The sequence below is a fragment of the Nycticebus coucang genome, chromosome 24, assembly GCF_027406575.1.
Source record: "Nycticebus coucang isolate mNycCou1 chromosome 24, mNycCou1.pri, whole genome shotgun sequence".
NCBI classification, from domain to species: domain Eukaryota; kingdom Metazoa; phylum Chordata; class Mammalia; order Primates; family Lorisidae; genus Nycticebus; species Nycticebus coucang.
The window spans coordinates 21,121,737-21,128,596 of record NC_069803.1 but is presented as its reverse complement, the minus strand read 5'-3'; positions in this window follow the sequence as shown (position 1 = coordinate 21,128,596).

Below are 6,860 nucleotides of genomic sequence, written 5' to 3'. Positions count from 1 at the left end.
AGTTCTGAAATAGCATCAACTATACAAAATCTCCCTAAAAAGAAAAGCCCGGGACCAGATGGCTTTACATCAGAATTCTACCAAACCTTTAAAGAAGAACTAGTACCTATATTACTAAATCTCTTCCAAAATATAGAAAAAGAAGGAATATTACCCAACACATTCTATGAAGGAAACATCACCTTGATTCCCAAACCAGGGAAAGATCCAACAAGAAAAGAAAATTATAGACTAATATCACTAATTAATATTGATGCTAAAATGCTCAATAAGATCCTAACAAACAATCCAACAACACATCAAAAAAATTATACACCGCGACCAAGTGGGATTTATCCCAGAGTCTCAAGGCTGGTTCAATATACATAAATCTATAAATGTAATTCAGCACATAAACAAACTAAAAAATAAGGACCATATGATTCTTTCCATTGATGCAGAAAAAGCTTTTGATAATATCCAGCATCCCTTCATGTTCAGAACACTTAATTGGTACAGAAGGGACATTTCTTAAACTAATAGAGGCCATCTATAGCAAACCCACAGGCAATATCGTATTGAATGGAGTTAAATTGAAATCACTTCCACTTAGATCAAGAACCAGGCAAGGTTGCCCATTGTCTCCATTGCTCTTTAACATTGTAATGGAAGTTTTAGCCATTGCAATTAGGGAAGAAAAGGCTATCAAGGCTATCCACATAGGGTCAGAAGAGATCAAACTTTCATTCTTAGAAGATGATATGATCGTATATCTGGAAAATACTAGGGATTCTACTACCAAACTTTTAGAAGTGATCAAGGAATACAGCAATGTCTCAGGCTACAAAATCAACACCCATAAATCTGTAGCCTTTAGATATAACAACAATAACCAAGCCTAAAAAACAGTCAAGAACTCTATTCCTTTCACAGTAGTGCCAAAGAAGATGAAATATTTGGGAGTATACCTAACAAAGGATGTGAAAGATCTCTACAAAGAGAACTATGAAACTTTAAGAAAAGAAATAGCTGAAGATGTTAACAAATGGAAAAACATACCATGCTCATGGCCGGGAAGAATCAACATTGTTAAAATGTCTATACTACCCAAAGCAATATATAATTTTAATGCAACTCCTATTAAAGCTCCATTGTCATACTTTAAAGATCTTGAAAAAATAATACTTCGTTTTATATGGAATCAGAAAAAAACTCAAATAGCCAAAACATTACTCAGCAATAAAAACACAGCATGAGGAATCATGCTACCAGACCTGAGACTGTACTATAAATTTATAGGGAACAAAACAGCATGGTATTGGCACAAAAACAGAGAAGTAGATGTCTGGAACAGAATAGAGAACCAAGAGATGAATCCAGCCTCTTACCATTATTTGATCTTTGACAAGCCAATTAAAAACATTCAGTGGGGAAAAGATTCCCTATTTAACAAATGGTGCTGGATGAACTGGCTGGCAACCTGTAGAAGATTGAAACTGGACCCACACCTTTCACCGTTAACTAAGATAGACTCTCACTGGATAAAAGATTTAAACTTAAGACATGAAACTATAAAAATACTTGAAGAAAGTGCAGGGAAAACTCTTGAAGGAATCAGCCCGGTTGAATATTTTATGAGGAGGACTCCCCAGGCAATTGAAGCAGTATTGAAAATACACTATTGGGACCTGATCAAACTAAAAAGCTTCTGCACAGCCAAGAACATGGTAAGTAAAGCAAGCAGACAGCCCTCAGAATGGGAGAAAATATTTGCAGGTTATACCTCCAATAAAGGTTTAATAACCAGAATCCACAGAGAACTCAAATGTATTAGCAAGAAAACAACAAGTGATCCCATCTCAGGGTGGGCAAGGGACTTAAAGAGAAACTTCTCTAAAGAAGACAGATGCACAATCTACAAACACATGAAAAAAAGCTCATCATCCTTAATCATCAGAGAAATGCAAATCAAAACTACTTTGAGATATCACCTAACCCCAGTAAGAGTAGCCCACACAACAAAATCCCAAAACCAGAGATGTTGGCATGGATGTGGAGAAAAGGGCACACTTCTACACTGCTGGTGGGAATGCACACTAATATGTTCCTTCTGGAAGGATGTTTGGAGAATACTTAGAGACCTAAAAATAGACCTGCCATTCGATCTTATAATTCCTTTACTAGGTTTATACCCAGAAGACCAAAAATCACAATGTAACAAAGACATCTGTACCAGAATGTTTATTGCAGCCCAATTCACAATTGCTAAGTCATGGAAGAAGCCCAAGTGCCCATTGACCCACAAATGAACTAGCAAATTGTGGTATGTGTATACCATGGAATATTATGCAGCCTTAAAGAAAGATGGAAACTTTACCTCTTTCATGTTTACATGGATGGAGCTGGAACATATTCTTCTTAGTAAAGTATCTCAAGAATGGAAGAAAATGGAAAGTACATATATCCAATGTACTCAGCCCTACTATGAAGCTAAATTATATCACATGAAGGCTATAACCCAACTATAGCACAAGACTATGAGAAAAGGGCCACGGAAGGGCAAGAGAGGGGGGAGGTTAGGGTGGAGGTAGAGTAATGGGTGGGGCCACACCTACGGTGCATCTTAGAATGGGTACAGGCGAAACTTACTAAATGCAGAATACAAATGTCTACATACAATAACTAAGAAAATGCCATGAAGGCTATGTTGAACAGTTTGATGAGAATATTTCAGATTGTATATGAAACCAGCACATTGTACCCCTTGATTGCACTAATGTACACAGCTATGATTTAACAAGGAAGGAATGAAGGGAGGGAGGGAGGGAGGGAGGGAGGGAGGGAGGGAGGGAGGAAGGAAGGAAGGAAGGAAGGAAGGAAGGAAGGAAGGAAGGAAGGAAGGAAGGAAGGAAGGAAGGAAGGAAGGGAGGGCATGTTCTTAAGCTTCATGTGGGCCACCTCATTCCATGTACGTGCCAGCATGCATCAGCTCTTTCTTAGGAGGAAAACTCATGTCTCTCTTTGATCATCCTTACAACCTTTAACATACTAGGCTGGACAATTAAGTTCACAAACTTATCCTAGAAAAAGTGCTACATACCTCATTGCTGGCTATCACTGTGGTCACCAGATGGCCAAGGGAAGTGAACTCTTCAAAGTTTCTAAGGGGAACACTCCCCCCCATATCTCAGACCACGGGGAACATGTAAGAGAAACTGCCTTCCCCCTGACCTCGCAGATGGGGTCAGTGCCCCAACTGTTGTGTTTGGCTCCTGTGGATTAGAAATTCTCTTCCACACAGAACTTGGACCTAAAAGGATGTATGATCTGAACCATGACCATGGGGTTCCAGAGGCCACCCTGCGTGAAGGTGAAGAGAGATGAAAGAGAGAGGCTAGGACGGAATAGTCCATCTCTGCAGCCCTGAATCTAGCCATGGCTGCAGTTAACCCACCCCTAGACTTTCCCATCAGGTGAGCCAATAAACATCCCCTTTTTGCTTAAAATACCTTGTCCAATTTCCCCTGCCCAGTGGAAACAGAAGGAGTCTTACTGGATATGCAGATCTGGTGAGGGGTCAGGGGTCTGCTTCTTAATTCAACAAACCCTTAGTCCTGTTCTTGGCATCTGAGAGATAATCACATGGGCTGCTTCTAAGGCCAAACAAGCACCCACATGTGCTTCCCATCAGGAATTTAACTCACATTGCTCCAAAGAGACAGAAGCAGACATCTAAAGGCACAAATAGGTAAAACGTGTCCCTTGCCATATTTATTTTTCAAGACATCAAAAGTTTTTTTTTTTTTACTGGATTTGATCAAATTTTCTACAAACTAAATCAAAATATATCTTAAATTGTATCTGTGACTGCTCTTTCAAAAGGTCAGATAATAGTATTTTTTATGTAATGGCACCTTCTGTAATTCAAGTCAACATCCATGTGAATAAGTAGGTTTGCAGAGGTTCATAAGGGATGCTCAGTCTAAGTCCTCGTCCATTCCTCTGCATCTCCAGATTCAAGGCAATTCTAGTTCGTCTTATAGAAAGGCACTGGTTGGTGGATTTGGTGGCAGTTATTGAGTCATTCCATATTCACCTTATGGAATTTATTACTATAGAATTTTTTCTTGATTAAAATATTTGGCATTGGCCTGTGGCTCAAAGGAGTAAGGCGTCAGCCCCATAAACCAGAGGTGGTGGGTTCAAACACAGCCCCAGCCAAAAAAAAAATATATATATATATTGGTGTTAGCCAGGCTCACACCTGTAATCCCAGCACTTGGGAGGCCAAGGCAGATGGATTTTGCCTGAGCTCACCAGTTCAAGACCAGCCTGAGGCAGAGTGAGACCCCATCTCTAAAAAATAACCAGGCATTGTGGCAGGCGTTGGTAGTCCCAGCTACTTGGGAGGCCAAGGCAAGAGAATTGCTTGAGCCCAAGAGTTTGAGGTTGCTGTGAGCTAAGACTCCACAGCACTCTACCGAGGATGACTCTGTCTCAAAATATACAGATATATTTCATGTGCCTTTCCTTCTATCCGTGTGAGGTATGATATCTATGTAATTTTTATGTGTGCCTTATGTAATGATTTTGTACATTCATAGGAAACATAGTGGCCAATATTTTTAGATAATACCTTTCAGATGGTATATTATGCATTTCCAATACTTATCCTTGGATACTGTATATCATGACATAATAAGCCCACACTCACAATTTTTAATCATTTGTAACAACTTTTTTATTTATTATTTATTTTATTTATTTATTTTTTTGCTTTCAATTTCAGCTGGCTTATTCATTCTTCGTTTGTTTAAAGTTTTTTTTTTTTTTTCTGTTCTTCCTTTAGCAATTCTCTTTCCCTTTGCCTCCCAAGTAGCTGGGATTACAGACCCCTGCCACAATGCCTGGCTTTTTTTGTTGTTGGTAGAGAAGGGGTTTCACTCTGGCTCACTCCTGCTCATACTGGTCTTGAACCTGAACCTCTGAGCTCAGGCAATCCACCTGCCTTGGCCACCCACAGTGCTGGGATTACAGGTGTGAGCCACTGCGCCGGGCTAACACCAATTTTATTTTTTTGAGCCACCACGCCCAGCCCATTTGTAATGACTTTATTGAGTAAGACTACATGTGCAATAAATCTCACATATTTAAAATGTGTTAATTAAAGGTTTGTTTGTTTGTTTTTTGCAGTTTTTGGCCGGGGCTGGGTTTAAACCAGCCACCTCTCCCCCTAAATTAGTTTCATAGTAGGGCTGAGTACATTGGGTACTTTTTCTTCCATTCTTGAGATACTTTACTAAGAAGAATATGTTCCAGCTCCATCCATGTAAACATGAAAGAGGTAAAGTCTCCATCTTTCTTTAAGGCTGCACAATATTCCATGGTGTACATATACCACAGTTTATTAATCCATTCGTGGATCGATGGGCACTTGGGCTTTTTCCATGACTTAGCAATTATGAATAGGGCTGCAATAAACATTCTGGTATAAATATCTTTGTTATGATGTGATTTTTGGTCTTCTGGGTATATGCCCAGTAGAGGGATTACAGGATTGAATGGCAGATCTATTTTTAGATCTCTAAGTGTTCTCCATATCTCTTTCCAAAAGGAGTGTATTAATTTGCATTCCCACCAGCAGTGTAGAAGTGTTCCCTTTTCTCCACATCCACACCAACATCTCTGGTCTTGGGATTTTGTGATATGGGCTAATCTTACTGGAGTTAGATGATATCTCAAAGTAGTTTTGATTTGCATTTCTCTGATGATTAAAGATGATGAGCATTTTTTCATATGTCTGAAGGCCGCACGCCTATCTTCTTCAGAGAAGTTTCTCTTCAAATCCCTTGCCCAGCCTGCGATGGGATCCCTTGTTCTTTTCTTGCTAATGCGTTTGAGTTCTCTGTGGATTCTGGTTATTAAACCTTTGTCGGAGACATAACCTGCAAATATCTTCTCCCATTCTGAGGGCTGTTTGCTGGAGGGGAGGGAGGGGGGAGGTGGGTAGAGGGAAGGGGATTGGTGGGATTACACCTGCGATGCATCTTACAAGGGCATATGTGAAACTTGGTAAATGTGGAATGTAAGTGTCTTGGCACAGTAACTGAGAGAATGCCAGGAAGGCTATGTTAACCAGTGTGGTGAAAGTGTGTCAAACGGTCTGTGAAGCTAGTGTATGATGCCCCATGATCATATCAATGTACACAGCTATGATTTAATAAAATAAATAAATAAATAAACCAGCCACCTCCTGTATATGGGGCCAGCACCCTACTCCTTTGAGCCACGGGCCCCGCCCTGTAATTGAAGTTTTGCATTTGAATGCACCCAGGAAACCACCACCACATTCAAGATAATGAACCTCTCCATCCCCCACAAAAGCTTCCCCCTTCCCCTGAGGAAACCCCACTCACGCCTCTTCTCCACTCCTTGCATTCCTGGGACCCACTGATTTGATTTCTTTCAGCATAGATTATTTTACATTTCTTTTTTTTTTTTTTTTTTTTTTTTGTAGAGACAGAGTCTCACTTTATCGCCCTCGGTAGAGTGCCATGGCATCACACAGCTCACAGCAACCTCCAACTCCTGGGCTTCAGCGATTCTCTTGCCTCAGCCTCCCAAGTAGCTGGGACTACAGGCGCCCGCCACGACGCCCGGCTATTTTTTGGTTGCAGTTCAGCCGGGGCCGGGTTTGAACCCGCCACCCTCTGTATATGGGGCCGGCGCCTTACCGACTGAGCCACAGGCGCCGCCCGATTATTTTACATTTCTAAAATTTTGTGTAAGTGAAAGAATATAGCCTGCAATCTTTTAAGTGTCTGGCTTCTCTTACTCAGCACGTAACTTTGTGATTCATCCAAGTTGCACCATGCATCAAA